The sequence below is a fragment of the Sceloporus undulatus genome, chromosome 6 (assembly GCF_019175285.1).
Source record: "Sceloporus undulatus isolate JIND9_A2432 ecotype Alabama chromosome 6, SceUnd_v1.1, whole genome shotgun sequence".
Taxonomy (NCBI): domain Eukaryota; kingdom Metazoa; phylum Chordata; class Lepidosauria; order Squamata; family Phrynosomatidae; genus Sceloporus; species Sceloporus undulatus.
This window is the reverse complement of record NC_056527.1, coordinates 24,643,417-24,662,603: the sequence shown is the minus strand read 5'-3', so window position 1 is coordinate 24,662,603 and position 19,187 is coordinate 24,643,417. Positions and strand designations below refer to the sequence as shown.

The 19,187-nt window shown below is 39.6% G+C and overlaps 1 long non-coding RNA gene across 1 annotated transcript; it reads right to left on the bottom strand.

Annotated features, from left to right (window-relative positions):
- Positions 1-9,492: 9,492 nt before the first annotated feature.
- On the bottom strand, positions 9,493-13,087 carry LOC121932521. The gene is made up of 3 exons (XR_006104368.1): positions 12,735-13,087; positions 10,350-10,452; positions 9,493-9,613 (listed from the first exon to the last, which is right to left on the bottom strand). It is a non-coding gene; the product is annotated as an uncharacterized LOC121932521 (long non-coding RNA).
- Positions 13,088-19,187: the final 6,100 nt, after the last annotated feature.

Sequence of the window (19,187 nt, the reverse complement as noted above, 5' to 3'; positions counted from 1 at the left end):
GGAATGGGGCACTGTGAAATATACAAGCAGATGTGCCAAAGAAACTATACATGGCACCAAATGTGTGTTTATTTAGGGAAAAATCCCTAGTTATGACTGCACCAGTTCTGTATATAATTATTCTTGGATAAAAAGCCATTGCAGACTAAATGAAGCAGAACAACCGATGCAACAAAGCTACAGACAAGCCAAGCTGTGTGGTTAATTCTGAGAGCTGCAATCCAAAACACTAAATGTTTCCAAGCAGTACCATACATGTACAGAGGCGCATACTCATTTCAGCCTCTCATTGTATGTAGCCTGTGACACTTCATAAAATGTTAACTGCCAGCCAGAAATTCTAGAAGTGTTTGGAAACTGACCCTTTAGTAGTAATGATGAAAAGTCTAAAACAACAATTCAGAGCAATGCAAATTTGCACTTGTGGGTGTGGGGCTTAGTCTAGGTTAGGACCACTGCAGTGAGGAAAAGGGTCCCTTTGCTAAGGTGGCAATTCAATAAAAACAAAGGCACATGAAATATATTTCCATGCAAAGATGAATTGATTACTATTGGCTGTAATTAGCTGCTCTTGTCTCAAACACAGTTGCTCCTACCAACAGAAATCAGAAATAGTTTTGTCCATGTATATAAACACACCTATTGAAAATTCTCCAGTGAAAACAAACAAAAAAAATTACATAAGGGGTGTTTCAAACAATCAAAGATAATCCTGTTGGGCCTTAAAGGCTAACACTGTTATTGTGGTCTTAGCCTCCACAAGGCTGGGTCAAAAAACCTGGAGGTAATAATCAGAGACATAACCATGCAAGTCTGGAATATCTGTATGCAAAGGATCTTGTAGTACATAGTCTCATAGTTGCCACAAGATCCCTTTGCACATTACAAGTAATAATTTACAAATAACATAGTTATCTGTAAAGAGACACTTGTTTCCTTTCTAGTAATGAGGGTATACAAAGTTACATTACAGAAATAAGACAACAAGTGGGAATGATGCTATTTTGTGTGTGTGTGTGTGTGTGTGTGCAGCTAACAAGTAACTTTTTCTAGTCACCTTTTAAACGTTCATTTAAATTGCATTTTAGAGATATATTTATTTGAATGTTTCAGGTTTTATGCTACTCTCTTATTCATTCTAAACTCTTTAAAGTAACAAAATAAAACACATAAGCTACATATATTTGCAGCATCAACAGTAACAAGTGGAGGAGGTGACTTTCAATTATTTTGCAACAATTTGTACAAGCTACATTTTAAAAGTAGCTTTCCAAGCTTTAATTGAGATAACTCATGTGTGGAACTCTGCCCACAGGATGTTGCACTGAAGAAGGGGGATAACTTGCGCTGATTCCTCCTCCAACTTCCCTACCATAAAACTGTTCCAGAAGTTTGGGGGCCCATCACTAGATCCCGATCCTTTCTGCAAACAGAAGGCTGGATCTAATCCAGTAGAATTCATCCAATCCATTGTAGTATACCCAGTCCACTACACTGGATGTATGAAATGTTATTTTCAATTGGCAGTTGTGTGTATATACATGTGAAGAATTACACACACACACACACACACACACACACACACAAAGAGTGTTGCAGAGAAGAAATTGTGAACAACAACTAGATGAAAGCTTAACTCATAACCAAATGGAATCAATCAGATAGCAACTATTTTATACTGTCTTCTACTCATTTATTGAATAATACCTTTCTGGAATTAGCGCTGAAAGCAAAAATTAGATGTTCAAATTCACCTAATACAAAAACATACACCCCCCAAAAAAACCCACATAAGCATATAATTATAAAACACATTTAAGGGTGTGCTTCACGCTAAAGATGGCCTAACATCATTTTAAATAAATGAGCAATCCTAATTTCTAAGTAAATATGTTTCTAAATTCATCAGAAAATTGGACTATGTTCACCATAGCCATAAAATGTATATTCAATCTTTCACACAACACAAACACATACATGCATATTGTAAATACACTGTCCTAATGCACAAAATAAACATAATTACAGAAGCTCTCACACATAAAGGAATGCTTTTTGTTCCACTGTTAATTGACTAAAAGGATTTGCAAATGCTGAATGGAAAACCTTTGGCATCAATATTTAATAAAGGACTGTAATAAGATGCTAATCATCTTATAAGATTAAGTAACTAGATGGCGATAAGATGATTTAGTGTACAACTGCTGATGCCCAGTGTGCTCTAATTAAATCCTGAACCAACATTAAACCACAGTTAAGGAGATGGCTCAACCAAAGGGAAAAACAGCACATAACACTGACATGACCCTTTTTCTTTATTCATGGTACTATGAGACGAGAAAATGAGAAAGTTGAAGGACAGTCCTGAGTTAACCAATTATGTTAAACAGCCTATATGGCATTAGCTCCAAGACAATGGAGAATGTCTCTTCTGTCTAGTATGCATGACGTGACTAGCTGTTTTCTCTTATTTTTATCCCATCTTTCTTCCAAGGAACTCAGGATGTCCTCACAACAATCCTGTGAAGTGGAGCAAACTAAAAGATGAATATTTCCCCAACATCACTAAGCTTCACATTTGAACAGACTGGACTAAAGTCTTCTGAGTTCTGGATAGGAGCCTTCTTAGCTCCTATCTAATCCAGAGATGGGGAACTTCTTTCCTATGTGGGGATGTTGACTGATGGGAAATGACAATCATGAGTCAGACAGATCTACAGTCGAGAGAAGAATCAGAGCCAAACGTGGGCAGAGGTTATAGCAGTGAAGAATTTAATACTTCTTCTGCACTACCCTTCTCTGCCTTTCTCTCTCCACTCTCCAAAAAGGGGAAGAGGAAACAATTCCCAGAGGGGCAAGTGGGTAGTAACATCTAGATAGCTGGAAAATGATGAGCAATGTATATCTCACTGAGCATAACAACAGCCTTGTTGAATCATATGAAAAGCTTATATAGTCTAGCATTCTCTTGTTATTGTTGTGTGCCTTCAAGTCATTTCCAATTTATGGCAAGACTAAGGTGAACCTATCAAGGTGTTTTCTTGGCAAGATTTGTTCAGAGGAGGTTTGCCAGTGGTTTTCCCTGAGGCTGAAAACATGTAACTTGCCCAAGGTCACCCACTGGGTTTCATGGCCAAGTGGGAAATCAAACCCTGGTCTCCAGAGTTGTAGTCAAACACTCAAACCGCTATGCTGGCATATTCTCTTCCCAGTGATAAAAAAAGATGTCTTTGCAAAGCCCAAAATAAAAAAAATATGTGCAACAGCACCCTCCTGCTTGTCTTCTCCAGCATACTTTTTCTGATAATGTGATCAATAGTCCCACATAGTATTTACCTTTCTCATACGATCAGTGGTTTACGTAATAATTGGGAGGTTATTTCTTCCACAAGAAGGACCAATGTGTGTCTATGGAAAATGGAGAGTGGGAAAGAGAGATAAGGGAAGCAACAATATGTATGAGAATTATATGGTTTTATGACATTAGACATACCGGGGATAAGTTCCTTTCTTGCTGATATTCTCTCTAGGACCACTATGGATGATTTGCTGATGAGCGGACTTTTTTAAAAAAAATCTCTACATCCCAAGCAAGTATGAAATGCTGTCTTAGTGGTAGTCCACATTGGCCAAATAAAGCAGCTTCTAACCACTTTGAAGACGGGGTGTTGCATGGGATGAAAGAAGATGAAAAGCAAAATGAAGCTGTGGTCCAGGGCTAAAAACCAGAGCAAAAAGAAGCTGGGATACTCTGACTCTAGGCAGAAAATGTGCATCATTGCACTGACATATAAACAACCTGGCACCAGTATGGGACTGTGGCAAAGCAAAAACATGATTGCCAATAATGTCATAGATGTAATTACAACATATACAAATCAGACAGCCAAACGAGGGGCATGGCATGAAGAGGGGTGAAAGTGGCATGTATAGGGGACCTCCATGATTGTGCTTTGCCAGTGTTTCACTTGGCACACTGATGCACCATACAAGTAGTGCATCACACATGCAACAGTGTGGCCAATCATACAGACAGACATCCAATGGAATAGCATCTGGGTGGGAAGAGGGAGGTAATTGGAGGTTGAAGGCAGTGTGTATGGGCAACAATGTGCATGCATGGTGAGGAGGTGACAAAAAACACACACACAGCTCAGCGTGACTTGACGCCCCGTGGTGCAGACATACCATGGGTGTTTGGTTAGCCTTAGGAGTAGGCTATGCGGACAGCAGGATTTAAGTCTGATTTCAGAAAACTCAGGATAAAGCCAGTTTTTCCTGCCCATCTGCTCTAGCCCTGTCTGTTGCTGTACAGTTGAAGTGCTGTTAGTTTTTATCTGGACAAACCTCAGAATCCACAGGAATCAGAAAGGAGTCAACCCCATTCCTGAAGCACTATAATAGAAGAACAATAGGCCACAACTAATCACACACAAAGTAGCTTTTTCCTCCACTCAAAGGACTGAATTGTGGATTCCCTATGCCCTAGGATGAATTTGTAGTATGACAGAATGTGCTGTCCTCATGAATTCCTGCCCAAGAAGAAATAAATTAACAAGTAAGATGCAGATGCTCACTGCAGAGAGGAACTTTTGATGAGGAGGATAGGCCTTCCAACAGCTCAGTCTGCAGTACAGTTATTCTGGGCAAATACAGTTTTTCCATTCCCTGCCCATAGGGTCATTTTCATTCAGAGTGTTGTCTGTCATGTGGTTGTGCAAGTCTTTTGAGGTCTTTTTGGACAGCAGGTTTGACCTCACTGACAATATGACCTGCCCACTATTTGATCTTCAAAGAAGGGACCCACACAGAGAAGCTAAGAGCTAAGCCTTCTTCAACTTAGAGACCCACAGATGTGTTGATCTCTCTGTGTGGGGGCCTTCAAATTACCTGTTGGCTCATTGTGACCCCTTGAATTTCATAGAGTTTTCTGAGAGGTGATCTTGCCCATTTTTTCCTCTGACATATAGCTGACAGCACCTGGTATTCATTGGCAGTCTCCCATCCAAGTACTAACTAGGGCTGACTCTGCTTAGCAGCCATAAACAGACAGGCTCTGGTGCCTTTAGGGTATTTAGTCTGGACTACTCCCCACATTATTCCCTGTTAATTTATAAAGCCTGTTAACAATTTAAGAGCAGGATACCTGAGAGCTATCTAAGGGAGACCCTATGTGGTCCCTGGAAGAGACAAACCTAATACTTTCCCAAGGCGGGGCCTGAGCAGAACTTGCAGATTACTAACTACAAATAACAGTAATTATTTTGCACAATAACCAAAGTATAGCTATATCACATTATGACTATAAATTAATAAGAGATAATTTTACTCATTTTGTAGTGCAACTATAACTATTAGTTACTATGGTATGGACTCACTAAATGGTGCAGAAAGAAAATTCCATTCTTCAAGTGGTTCTGTTGTTTGGCTCCTACCTCATTGCTACTTTGTGGGTGTTAACATGATGCAGTATGATTTGTCCTACAGGACAGCAGCTTGTAGCATTCGGATTTTTTTTCAAGTAACTGAAAGGTATATTTTTTTAGTTGTTCTTGAGAAACAAGGAAGTAACAAGCGACTTTTCAAAAAAGTTTAAATCTGAGGTTTGTCCAGATAAAAACTAACAGCACTTGAACAGTATACAGTGGATCCTTGTTATCCGCTGGGGTTTGGTTCCAGGACCCCTCATGGATACCAAAATCCATGGATGCTCATTAAATTCAATTAAATACAATGGAACAGCAAAATGGTGTCCTTATATAAAATGGAAAATCAAGGTTTGCTATTTGGAATTTATACTTTTTAAAAATATTTTCAAGCTATGGATGCTTGAATCCATGAATTAAAAAAAAAATCCGTGGATAAGGAAGGCCAACTGTACTATAAATAGTAACTTATTACTTGGGGGAGTTTGAACTATTAAAGAAACTAACTACTATTAAAGAGTAAATTTCCATACTCTGCACCTGGAATCTGTTTGGAGAACATTTGGCATTTAGTATAACAGCTTGCACTTTGTAAAATATCCTACCAGCTGATATGGGAATTGCACTAATATTGCTTTGCTCTTGGCAGCTACCTGAAACATTTTTATTCACTCAAGTCTTTCCCTACCAAACTATCAGCCATGCTTCATTGGCACAATTGTTCTAATATTACAAATAATTTATTTAAAATACCTTAAAATAATTTTTCATTTTCATGAAATTTTCTTGCTTTTTATATTTAAATTGCTTGCACACTGCTTGGCATTTTCTCTTGAGTACAGAAAATTGTATAAACATAGGAAATTAATAAACAGAAGCACAGTGTGATCATTCAAAGCCTGAACATTTTTAAAATACATTCTTTGCTCACAAAAATTTGCTGAAATAAATATAAAAATTTATATTTGGAGACAAAATGTGTTTACATGCATACATTATAAAAGGCAATTTCTGTCTAAATATACTGGAAAACATATTTAAAAATGAATGTTCATGCAGGTTTTAAAAAAGAATTGCAAATTAATGTAGAAATATATTAATGAATATATACAGAACAAATGTGCACCAGAAATAGACTGATCCATCTATCACTACTTGGCTGCAGAGCAATGGAGAATCTCAAGAATCAAGGCTTTCAGTGGAAATAAATACGTTTAAAGTAGTTTGACTTTAATATGATTTATAGATTGCTGAAAGTTAACTCAGACCTAGTCACATGGCTTGTCAGTAGGTCTCATTGATTTCAATGGGACATTCAATTAGTGTGGCTAAGACCCAAGTATCCATGACTTAAAAGGGTTACTTAACATCCAGCATGACCTGAGTATACAGTACATTTTTACCTACAAATATGGCACAAAATCATTATGGATAATTTAAGCACTATGTGATAGCATCGGGACATTAATTTTAAACAGCTATTTGTAATCCTCCACTTTGCTTGAGGCAATATGCTCCTATCCATTGTAAAATTATTAATTCTCATTAAACTGTAATGTTCCACCTTGAAGGAGAAGAGCTAATTAACTGTACTTCACCTAAATTAAGCTTTAGCTCTTTATGATAAGTTCAGTTAATGTTCCTGTATTGTGGATGCAAACAAAGTAAGATTTGATACTTATCTGAATTGATGTAGGATTTTTTCTGCTTAACTGGCACACAAACATTACACTTGGAGGCTAACAACATGTGAAGCAGAATGTGTCAATGCCAATCATGTTGTCAGGGATGTTTGTTAATTTAAAAAACTGGTGGGCAGATGTGGCCCTCCATGTGTTTCTGGAGTCTCATGTCCCATCAGTCTCTGCTAGCAAAGCCAATGATGATAATTAAGGTTGTAGTCCACATCCATGTCCACATCCACCCTTCTCCAAGGGAGTGTGTTCCACTGTTGAACAGCTCTCACTTTCACTAAGTTCCTTCTAATGTTTAGGAGGATCTCTTTTTCTATAGCTTGAATCTATTGCTCTGGGTCCTGTTTTCTGGAGTAGCAGAAAACAAGCTTGCGCCATCCTCAATGTGACTTCCTTTCAAATATTTAAACAAAGCTATCATATCACCTCTTAACCTTCTCTTCTGGGCAGAAGAGGGGAGGTAAGAAGTGGCCTCTGTAGACAGGAAGCAGAAAAGGCTTGAATTGCATAGATTCAGGATAGCATAGGAAGAGAACAAGAAGTGAAAATTCCCTCTTTATCCCTAATTACTGAAGAAATAAGTGATGATGCCTCTTCACTTCCAACAGAAGCAGCCCAAAGCCTAACATACCAGGAGAAGGTAGGCAAAATATGCACAAAGAGTTGTGTGACCAGGTTGGAAGCAGCTGACCTGTGTGCCTTCAAGTTATTCAAGTTATAAAACGAACATATCATGAGGTTTTCTTTACAAAATTTGTTCAGAGGAGGTTTGCCTTTGCCTTCCTCTGAGGCACTGAGAGTGTGACTTGCCCTATGGGTTTTCATGGCCAAACAGAGATTTGACCCATGGTATCCAAAGCGGAGTACATTTAGTTTAAATGTAAATTCCTCTCTGGGGTTCAGCTTGGAGGCAGGAGGTGAGAGAGATTAATGTTTGCTTCAGAAATTAGCTGCACATGATGCCTATTGGACAGCACCTGTGGTTTCCTTGGGGGCTCTTTCACACTACACAGTTATAGTGTTATCATTCAAGATTAACAGCCCTGGCAACATCCTATGGAATCCTGGGATTCAGAGTTTAGGGTGGAGCATTTAGAATTCTCAGCCAAAGAGCTCTGGTGCCTCACATATCCCAAGCATCCATAGGATGCAGCCATGAAAGCCGAAGTGTAGTGTGAAAGGAACCTAATTCCTAGAATGTTTGCATTTTCCTTTTGTTTGTATTTAAAAGGCTATAAAACAAATGGGCAAATGGCTAAAAAAGGCATCTAGCATATTGAAAATAATGCAATCAAATGATATCATGGAATATGTGTGTGAGAGAGAGTGTATACACATACTAATGCATATAATTAGTCATTTAAAATAATGAAGTCAGGCTCATATTTTGGTTGAAGAACTCAATGAAAATAATAGTATTTTTTCTGCCTTCTCCTTCGTTTGCCTGTGTGATGACTAAGGGCACCCTTCCTCTCCGAGACAGGAAAAAAACCACCCCTAAATACAAGTGTTCTGAGGCTTAATTTTAAATGATTTTGTCTAGTTTCAATAAATCTTAACATAAACCTCTACGTCACTCCTTGTTGTGGGGGGGGGGGGATCTTCTGGGCCTAAAATAGCTCAGAGGAGGCAAAAAACCAAACAAAACCCCAAACATGGTGAAATTGGTCCCACACACTCCCAGGGATTTAGGGCATTTGAAGCCAACTTCCCCCCCCCAAATTTTTCAGGTTTGGCCCCACCCTCCCAAACACTTATAATACTTGTCAAGTCCTAATGGCAAACCATGATTTGCTGAAACTTTGGGTTGGACAATACGTTCGAAACATGGCTTCAGCTCTTGCTATGGTTGCAAAACATGTATTTGGATTGGATAGGGTTGAGTCAAAACTCACATTAATTATGGCATTGCATTACAAAGAAGTATGCCACATTTTAGCTCTGTCCTAGGAAAGCCTACTCTGTAGTTTTCCAGTTATGTTGTCAGGACTTCACTAGACCTTAGACTTGTTCTTTTCATCTCCCTGAGGTGGTATGCCATAGGCATAACCTATGAGAAATCCTCCCCTCAGAACAAGGTAGGCTTAAAGGCACCATATAAACAGGCAATTTCATGAAGTGACATGATCACTTCGGCAGTAGAACATGGTAACTGCTTTGAAATCAAGACTACAAGTACTGAATTCTCTGACATGCTCCAACAATAGGTAAAATTTCTTCAACAGCTCTTAGCACCATGGAGTTTTCAAACAAGCAAGACCAGCTGTAACATCAGTTTGTCACCAGTGGAAATACACCTGTTCATCAAGTCTACAGAGACAAACCCATTGATTTAAACACCAAGGGAAACTTGACAGATTTTCTCACATTCAGAAGGCCTGGTAGGTGGGGAGATAGAATGTTTTAAAGTCTTACCCAATGCAGTTTCACATAGTGTTGAATCACTTGCATATCCATATAATCACGAAACTGGGAGTGTGCCAATTGACAAACCTAACCAATAAAAAACGAGCAGTTGAGTTCACAACCCAATTAAGCCAACAGACCTGGATCTCAGCCAAAGTAGACCCATTGACTTGGATCAGACTATAAACCATCCAAAATACATTTGAAATGTTTATGGCCTGAATAGCCAATAAATTTAAAGGCAACAGAGGAAAAAATTATGAACAAATCTATGGAAAATGGCGCAATGACAAATATTGCACAGGCATAGACACAGGCTATTGACATAAATGATCTCCAGATTATTCACTCAGCTCCATTATGAGGTCTCTGGCAGCCTGAACTACCACCCCACTTCCATTCAAGTTCATTCATTTACACACAGGCCCTAAAAAACTGGAATTTTCAGTAGGGAGGGCTTCTTCAAGAGCACTCCTGTGGTGGTGGGGAGGGGGTGCTTGTAAACCACATTTGACTTGTCTCATGTGATGGCCCCATACACATTGTAATTACACGCCTTAGGCACGACTGACAGCATTCCCAGAAAATACATGAAAAAGATATAATGCCCCATAACAACATCTGCTTTTGGGGTTTTTTTTGGGGGGGGGGGGTTGGTTAGAGCTTCAAGAGGTTAGTTTTTCTGATTAAAATTCCCAGAATCCTCCCATGCTGCTTGGAAAAGTTTTGGGCATGGTAGTCCAAAAAATTAACTTTCCCCAGCAACAGACATACCCAGCTCCCTAAGTCTCTCCTCATAGAGCATGGTTTCCAGACCCCTCACCATTTTGGTTGTCCATGTTTAGACACTCTCCAGCTTACGATACAAATTCTTTATAGGTTCTTCACAGTGGACCGAAGAAGCAGATAGTGGCTTGTTCTGAGAACTGTTTAAAATGTAAACATTAATTGGATCTTAGAGTTGACTGACTTATTTATTATTAATTTATTAATTTATTTCATTTGTATGCTGCCTTTCTCCCAGAAGGGACCCAAGGTGGCTCACAGATTAAAAATATTTTGGAAAACATTACAATAAAAAATTAAATACAGTTAAAATCCTCTAAAGACAGTATAAAACCACATAAAATATACAAAAGCTAAAAGGGTCAACTGAAACACACACCCCACACAAAAGCCATCTTGGCATAATTATATATTAAACATCTGCTTAAACAAAAACTCTTAGCTTGCCAACAAAAGGCAAGCAGGGAAGGGGCCAGCCTAGTCTCCCATGGAAGCAAGTTCCAGAGGGTAAGAGCAGCCATTGAGAAGGATCTTTCTCGAGTCTCACCAAGCGAGCCTGTGATGGTGGTGGGTTCAAGAGAAAGCCTCCCCCAGAAGATCTTAGTGTTCTCGCAGGTTTATACGGGGAGATAGTTTTTCAGGTAATCTGGATCTAAGCAGCATAGGTCACAACCAGCACTTTGAATTGTGCCTGGGAACAAACTGGTAGCCAGTGAATCTGTTTCATCAAGGGTGTTATATGCTCCCTATAACTGGCCCCAGACAGCATTCTGGCAGACGTTTTCTGGACCCACTGAAGGTTCTGAACAGTTTTCAAAGGCAATCCCACGTAGAGTGCATTACAGTAGTCCAAACTGGATGTAATCAAGGCATGTGTCACTGTAGTCAGAGCTGACATCTCAATAAATGGGTGCAGCTGAAGCACTAGTTTTAACTGTGTGAATGCACTCCTGTCCACTGCTGAGACCTGGGCATCCAGGCTCAGAGCTGAGTCCAGGAGATTCAAGCGCAACAGCTGTTGGCACAGTATAGACCTCCCAAAAAGGAGGCCTGCCGGCACCTGTTTTTCCTCTGCAGGGAAGCCGCAGCCGCCAAACTGCATGGCTTCCCTGTGGAGGAAAAAGAACCTGCACAAAGTGGGTTCTTTTTACCCCCATGGTGGCGGCATGAGTGTGCCATTGGCGCACTTGGTATGTAAGCACCGTGTGGCACCGTGTGGACACAACGTGGCACTTACATAACAATGGTGGCGCCCATTTATACAGGGCACCACCATTGTTACGCCTTCGTCACGTGCTAGGGTTGCGGGGCATGTAGGCTCTCTCCCCCCAGGCAACCCTAATATGTGACGATGGCGTCACAAAAGGCCCATCTGTACTGGGCCAATGTTAGAAAAGATAAGATCCCTAAGAACATTATTTTGTTGCTAATTTTTAGTCTCCCTTTTTTCAGGGTGTTAGATTGTAATCTTTTATTGTAATTTCTTAACTGTAATGTTGTAACTTGTTGTGCTGTATTTCCTTTATTATTTCATTGTTTATTGGCATCTGCTTTGTTATTTTTTTGGAATGAGGGCTTGGAAATGGGGATTTCTTTTTGATAATGTAATCTTCTGTGTTAGGCTTTTGTCATTATTGAATTGTTATGATATTATTATTATTATTATTATTATTATTATTATTATTATTATTATTATGATGATGATGTTTTTGCTATGCATTGCTATGTTACATTTGTTTATTATTTTATGTTTATTGTTATTGTTTGTTGCTATTGCTTTGTATTATCCCTACTGTTGTAACCTGCCCAGATTCCCAGTGATTGGGCGGGATATAAATAAATCCTATTATTATTATTATTATTATTATTATTATTATTATTATTATATTAACATCAATCATACCCAGATGTAGAGAAGGACAGGGCTCCTGCATCTAAACATGTGCCTCTTATATGAATAATTCATAGCACAATGGTTCAAGGCTAAGTATGAACGTAAGACCAATGATTCTCAATAAAATGTAACAAATGTAAATCATAACCTATACTAAGGTTACAATCCTGCATGTACTTACCTGGGAGTAAACTCAGCTCAGTGCAAGTAGCGTCTGAGTAGAGCATTCTCTGGTTGCTAAAATCCTATGTGTTCCTGGGACTGATCCTGTTGTCACACTGTAGAATTAATGCACTTTGGGACTTCTTTAACTGTCATGGCTCCTTCCTATGGAATCCTGGGATTTGTGGTTTGTTATGGCATCAGACCTGTCTGACAGAGAAGTCTAAATATCTCCCAAAATCCCAGAATTCCTATGCACTGAGCAACGGCAGTTAAAGCTGTGTCAAACTACATTAATTTTGCAGTGTTAACAGACTGCAGTACTATAAACATTTCCTAAAGAATGAGACCATAGGTAAGACTTACTTCTAAGTAGACACGCTTTAAAGGCTCTCATGTCTCTTGATTTTTGTGGTGACCTATTCATGAGGTCTGAGCCCTCAGCAACTCTGAAGGAAGCAAAGAAACATTTAACAGTCTTAATAGTGGACACACAAGTCTATTATTAGAAAATAATTTCTGGGCCGGTGTTACCCAGTGGATAAGAAATTTCTCTCTAGGGAATGACTCCATCAGTGTGTAAAAAGGAACACAGAAGAGTTAGAACACATTGCTGCTGAGAAATCACACTAGACTTTTGTACAAAGCCAGACAGGCAGCAGACACAGCTCCTGCATTCACAGCCACTTCCTGGAGACAGCCATCTTGCCTGTAACGTAACTGGCATTATCCACAAAAGCAACACTATGGCTCCTGTCAGTCATACTGTTCCCCAGAGGATCATGCCATGTTCTACAGTGTTCCAAAAAAGCAAAACCCCCCCTGCCCCGGGCTAGAATAATTTTTTACAAGTAAAAAATAAATACTTTTCTGAAGCAATTTTATAGTTAATTAAGCACAAATTCCTGCCATGCAAATACCCACTTGATTTTTTTATTTTTAAAAAAGCCAAGCCCATAATCTGTTAGAGGAAACAGTTTGTCAAGTTAACAGTCAGTGTCTTTAAAACACATTTTTAGAAGGCTGTTTCAGTGTAACATACAAAAATTCATAGGCATTTTTTTGGCCTTCACACCTGCAGTTGCATGTATGTATACTTCTTTTCAAGGTTTCACTTGTGGGTTCTAAAACACAGGCCCCACTCTCACTAGGGAATTTGCCCTGGATGGAACCGGGTCAAATTTGGTAAGCCGGTACCAAATCTCCCTGGAAAGAAGTTCCCACTACCTTTTACCTTGATTGATGCAATTTGCCCTGCTGAAGTTCACATTTGCAGTACCACTTTAAAATGGAGCCTCCTTTGTTGTCAATCAAATTCACTTCCGCTTTCATCAAAGATGACGTGCCCTACAACCACTGGGCAACGGAATGGATGCTTTCCCCTCTCCTTTTTAAAAAAAAACAACTGGTGGCAGCGTTCGCATATTCTGTCAACTTGCCAAATTTAAAAACCTCCATGCATGTATTGTGTGCCTTTGGGTTGTTTCAGATTCCCTTCTCTCTGCGTCTTTCTTGCCAATCTTTCCCTCCAATTGCCACCCTGTAATGCCATCTCTCTTTACATACACATATGTAGCAAAAGCATTCACACATTGTATGAACTGGCCAAATTTGAAAGAGAAATGTGCACAAGCATTCACATATTCTGTCACACACACACAGAAAAAATAATTTTTAAAAAATGCCTCTTGCAAAGTGCGAGAGGGGAGGCATGTTCTGCCCACTGCCCACCCTTTGATCTTTATCCCTCCCCTTGAACTTGACCCAGTCATGAACGGGTCCAAGTTCACATTTGCTAGCACCCTGGAAGAAGTGGGTTTTCTCAAAAGAAACAGGGGGAAAACACTTTCAGAAAACCCACTTTGAGGTGGATTTGCCCCAGATCCGGTGTGCAAAACCCCAATCCTGATGTGTAAAAACCAGCGCCAGTGGGAACTTCCCACTTTTAATCCGGTTTGGGATTCGGGCTAAAAGGTAGTCTGAAAGGCCCCTCAGGAATATTTTTTTTACTTCAGAATAGTTTTATTTATACTGGAATCATTTCAGAATTTAGTTGCAGGAAGGAGGGAGACAAAGGGAAGTGTTCTGCTGCTATCCTCTAAGAAACTGGAGGGACCCATCCATTAGAGATCAGAATCAGTACACTGTAGCAATGATATTACTGATACATTAGTGCATTACACTGCTTTTTCTATAAAATCAAGTTGTCTTTGTGGTGGTGAAGAAAGATTTCAGTGCAGTACTAATTATTCCAAATTTAACTCTAGTCCAAAACACACTTCAGGAATAATTCAGTTTGAGACCACTTTAACTGTCCTGGCCCATTGCTATGGAATTCTGGGGCTTGTAGTCTTGTGAGACGTATAGCCTTCTCTATCAGAGAGCTCTAGTGTTACAATAAACTACAGTACCCAGGATTCCCTAGCGCTGAGCCATGGAATATTGTGCCCAGTTCTGGGCATCATAATTCAAGAAGGATGTGGAGAGCAACCAAAATGTTGAAAAGGTGACATGATTGTCATGTTTAAATATGTGAAGGGATGTCATATTGAGGATGGAGCAACCTTGTTTTCTGCTGCTCCAGAGACTAGGTCATGGAGCAATGTATTCAGGCTACAGAAAAAGAGATTCCACCTAAACATTAGGAAGAACTTGCTGACTGTAAGAGCTGTTTGACAGTGAAACACACTCCTCAGAGAGTGGTGGAGTCTCCTTTTTTAGAGATTTTAAACAGAAGCTGCCTGGATAACCATTTGTTGGGAGTGCTTAAATTGTGTATGTAGTACACCCAGATCTGCTTTTTTGTGATTAATAATGGTGCGGAAGGCAGAATGCAGAAATTGAGGAAGTGAGAAAAGCCGTTTAAGAAGGGAAATTTAGGGAAAATGTACTCATGCAGAATGCTGCTTTAGGGGGGAAACCTTAGAAAAGAGAATTCACATTTGGAAATTCTTGCTGTTGAGGTGATGGGGTGAAATCTTGATATTTCCAAAAAAAATTACCTGTATCTTGATTTTGTATGGATTAGCTTTATTGCTACCAGTTCATTCAGAAAACACGTTAGCCTTTGAGAGAAAAGCATTCTTATTATGTTTCATAAAAGCTGAAATTTTCTTCTGTTGGCTTTATATATCTTATGAGAGGATGCATGGATGATAATTTAAACAGTGCAGATCTTTGTATATTGGTTAAAATAAACACTTTGAAACAGTCTTTTGGGTGTGAGAAACATTAAACATTAAATTGTGTATTCCTGCATGGCAGGGGGTTGGACTGGATGGCTCTTGAGGTCTCTTCCATCTCTAGGATTCTATGATTCTAATTTTAACATCAAAAGTATTAAAATATAAAAATGCATAAATCAATCTTTGGTTTATTTTATTACAGTACTTGATTACAACTGTATATGTGGGTTCTTTTTTTAAAGAACGATATAGATTTAAATTGCAAAATTAATGGACTTATATCCCAGGCACTCGGCTGGTGCTGCTGCTGCTGCTGGTGGTGCTGCAAATATCAAGGAAGAAGCACAGGAAACCATCACCATTTCAGAAATAAAGCCATGATTTTTCAACTAGTTTCACTTAGTCTAGAAATGCAATGTAAATCTTAATTTCTACTCAGAATTAACATAAATTTAATAAACGTTCCCTTTTCAGCATAAACATAAATTACATTTTAAAAAAACTTTTTAGTGTAAACCATGTGGAACTTTCCACATGAGTGATACCGGCATGGCACAGCTTGTGCCCTCAAATGCCCTCTTTTGGGTGGTCTATCCTGGCAGAAGAAGAGGAGCAGTGCGGAATGCCCATGGGTGTTCGGTCCATTGTGGGAGCTGGCAGAGTGGTGAGCAGGTTCTCCCTGTAAATCAGAAAATCATGGAGGTAAGCTGGCTTTCCCCCTCCATCTGCTCAGACTCACAGTGTCATTGTTTCTATCACCTTTCCTATTTCTGGATAAGTCAGCTAATTTCACTTGGAGCAAGCCCTCATAACAGTGGCTTCACGGTCTGATAGCCTCTTTGTAAGTAGTTCTTAAAAACTATTTCCCACTTTGGACATCTTGGAAAACTATCTAACTAAGATATCAATGCTTAAGCAGCAGTTTCTTCCCTACTATTAGGCAAGTGGGGTAACTACCTGAGACAGCAAATGGAGGGGAAAGCATTAGTAACCTCTTGGCTGTTCCTCATATACTTTCCCAACTGCTTTCATATCTTAGAGAATAGAACTATTCATGTCACACACACTATTCTAAGCTCTCTAAATTAGCTTCCTGCCTTGGGTCTGATGGAACATGTTATCTCTTCAGTATTGTATAGGTAAGAATCAGCTGCCAGGCCTGTCATTTTCTGTATGTGAGCTGAAGAGGGGACACCATTTTGTCATATGTTCAGGCACTGAAACATCTTGAGCCAGCTTTGGTAAGCAGGGCAGGTGAGAGATAGAGATACTTAACAGCCATTTAAGTGCTTCTTGAGCTAGGCAACTATGTAACCTTGTCTTGGATATTTTTACGTGCCACTAATGTCAAAACCACAATAATCAAATCAAACATTTGCCAGATTTATTTGTCCCATTGATGGCAGTACTTCACAAATAATATTTATTTCCATTTTGCTCATTTCTTTCTGAGGAGTAAGTCCCAGGGCTGCCTTTCATGGGCTTTATAAGAGAAGCTTGTTGGCAGAGGCAGAAAACATGCTTTGCGTGTGAATTGTACCAGCTTCAGTCCCCAACATCCCCAGGTAGGATGGGAAAAACTCCTGTCTGAAACCATGGAGAAACACTGTCAGTTAGTGTAAACAGCAATAAACTAGATATACCAAGTCACTCCACTGGTCTGCAGTGCCTATGTCCCATAAAACAATGACAAAGTGTAGTTGTTTTCTCTGAAATGCATCAGGCCTGGAAGAATCTATTTGTATCAAAGAAATATTCCTGGCATGTCTCACATGTATTGCAGTTGCTTCAGCAGTCCTAATAAATCCCACATTATGAGCTGCTGATTACATTAACGATGGCCGCACCCTCATCTCATCTAAATGAAGAGGTCAGAAGCCCCTTTTATTCAACTGTAAAACATTAACCTATACCCAGTAGCAGGCGAATGCATTTCATGGGCATAAGAGTTAATTATCATGCATAGCCTGGAGAGTGAGCAGCAGTTCATAGGCGTGTAATAGATACATGTAAATCAACACACAGTTCACAGAAGAAATGAGGTGGAAAATAAAAGAAAAATAATAAAAGACTCACTCACATACTGTATTATATCACTTTGCTGGAACAGATTGATGCAAAACATAGATCAAAATATGATATCCCATTTTTGCAAGCCCCAGCTCCCTGAATTTGGCATAGAGAAGCATTTGGTCCAAAACACACTGCAAAAATAATCCAGTTTGAGACTGTTTTAACTGCTTTATCTCAGTGCTAAGGAATCCTGGGAACTGTAATTTATTGTGGCCTCAGAGCTCGCTCTGACAGAGTAAGCTAAATGTCAAAAAACCACAGTTCCCAGAATTCCTTAGCACTGAGCCAGAGCCATTAAAGTGGTCTCAAACTGGATTATTTCTCCAGTGTGTTTTGGACCAATTGTCTCCTGCATATGAACTTTCTGCCTTTTATTTGTTACCTGGGATAGGCCAGAATTCTACAAATTAATACCAAACTCATTATTCAAATGTGAAATTGCATACAAGATGGAAGTATCCTTGGCACAGGGAAACCTCATGGTTTATAGAAATATCCATCCATCCTCAAACTAGCATGGGACCTAAGGAAGAAAAAATAACTGCAAACAGCACAAAGTATACTCAGTGGCTATAGAATACTGAAGGATAGATAAGGTGAAAAGAATGTAACCAAGGTGAGGGTGGAATGAATGGGGTATCTTGGAAGATCTCATGCTTGTTTGAATAGCTGGAATCCTCCATAATGTCACTCCATATTAGCATAGGAAAGGCCATTTTGTCCTTAGGTTAGCAATCAGAGTTACATTGGAACACTTGGAACTTTATCACATGAGCCTCAGTCTTGTCACAATCATGTTATTAAAAGAGAACAAAAATATTTTTGGAGCTTTTATTACCCCACCTTGGTTCACTAACAGAATGGGGGCTTTTTGTGCCACTGATGGTCCCTGTGCTCTCTCTTCCTCACTTCCCTTAACCCTGCCTCCCTGCCCTAGGCCCTGCTCAGCATTCCTTTTTTGAATTCATATTTATAATACAATTCTGGAGTTGTGGGAATACAATTTAGTTGAAGAAGAGGAGGAGGGGAAAAAGTGGAAAAAAGAAAAAAAAACAGGCTGCTTGGGAATAGCAAGGGGGATAGGGAAGGGGGAAAGGAGAAGACTGAAACTACGTAGCAGTTGTCTTGGTCTTTGGACTGTCTGAACCATGCCCCACCATGCCTGGAAATGGACAAGAGGACTCAAGAGGAACAGTTGAGGAGTTGTCACCATTTTCACTCCGCTGTGCACCAAGGCAGAGCCAACCCTATAGTCAAGCCAATGTTAAAACAACTGCGTTGGGAACAGAGGGCACTTTTGTCACTTCAGGTTTTTACCTTTCTGTCCCCCCAAATGACCTCTCCTATTTGGCTTTTCCTCCAAGTTTGTGGGTTTTGGATAATGGGGCACGCCTCAGCTGGCATGCTTTTGTCTAGGTGAGTTTGGGGGTGATTTTTTCTTCCATACTATTTTGGAAACAGTTCTGAGAGTTTTGGGGGTGCCCTTGGGAGTTTGGGGGACTAAAAATCATCACGTTTCTGTTGAACTACAGCTTTCATTCTACTGCCAGTAAGCAGCTTT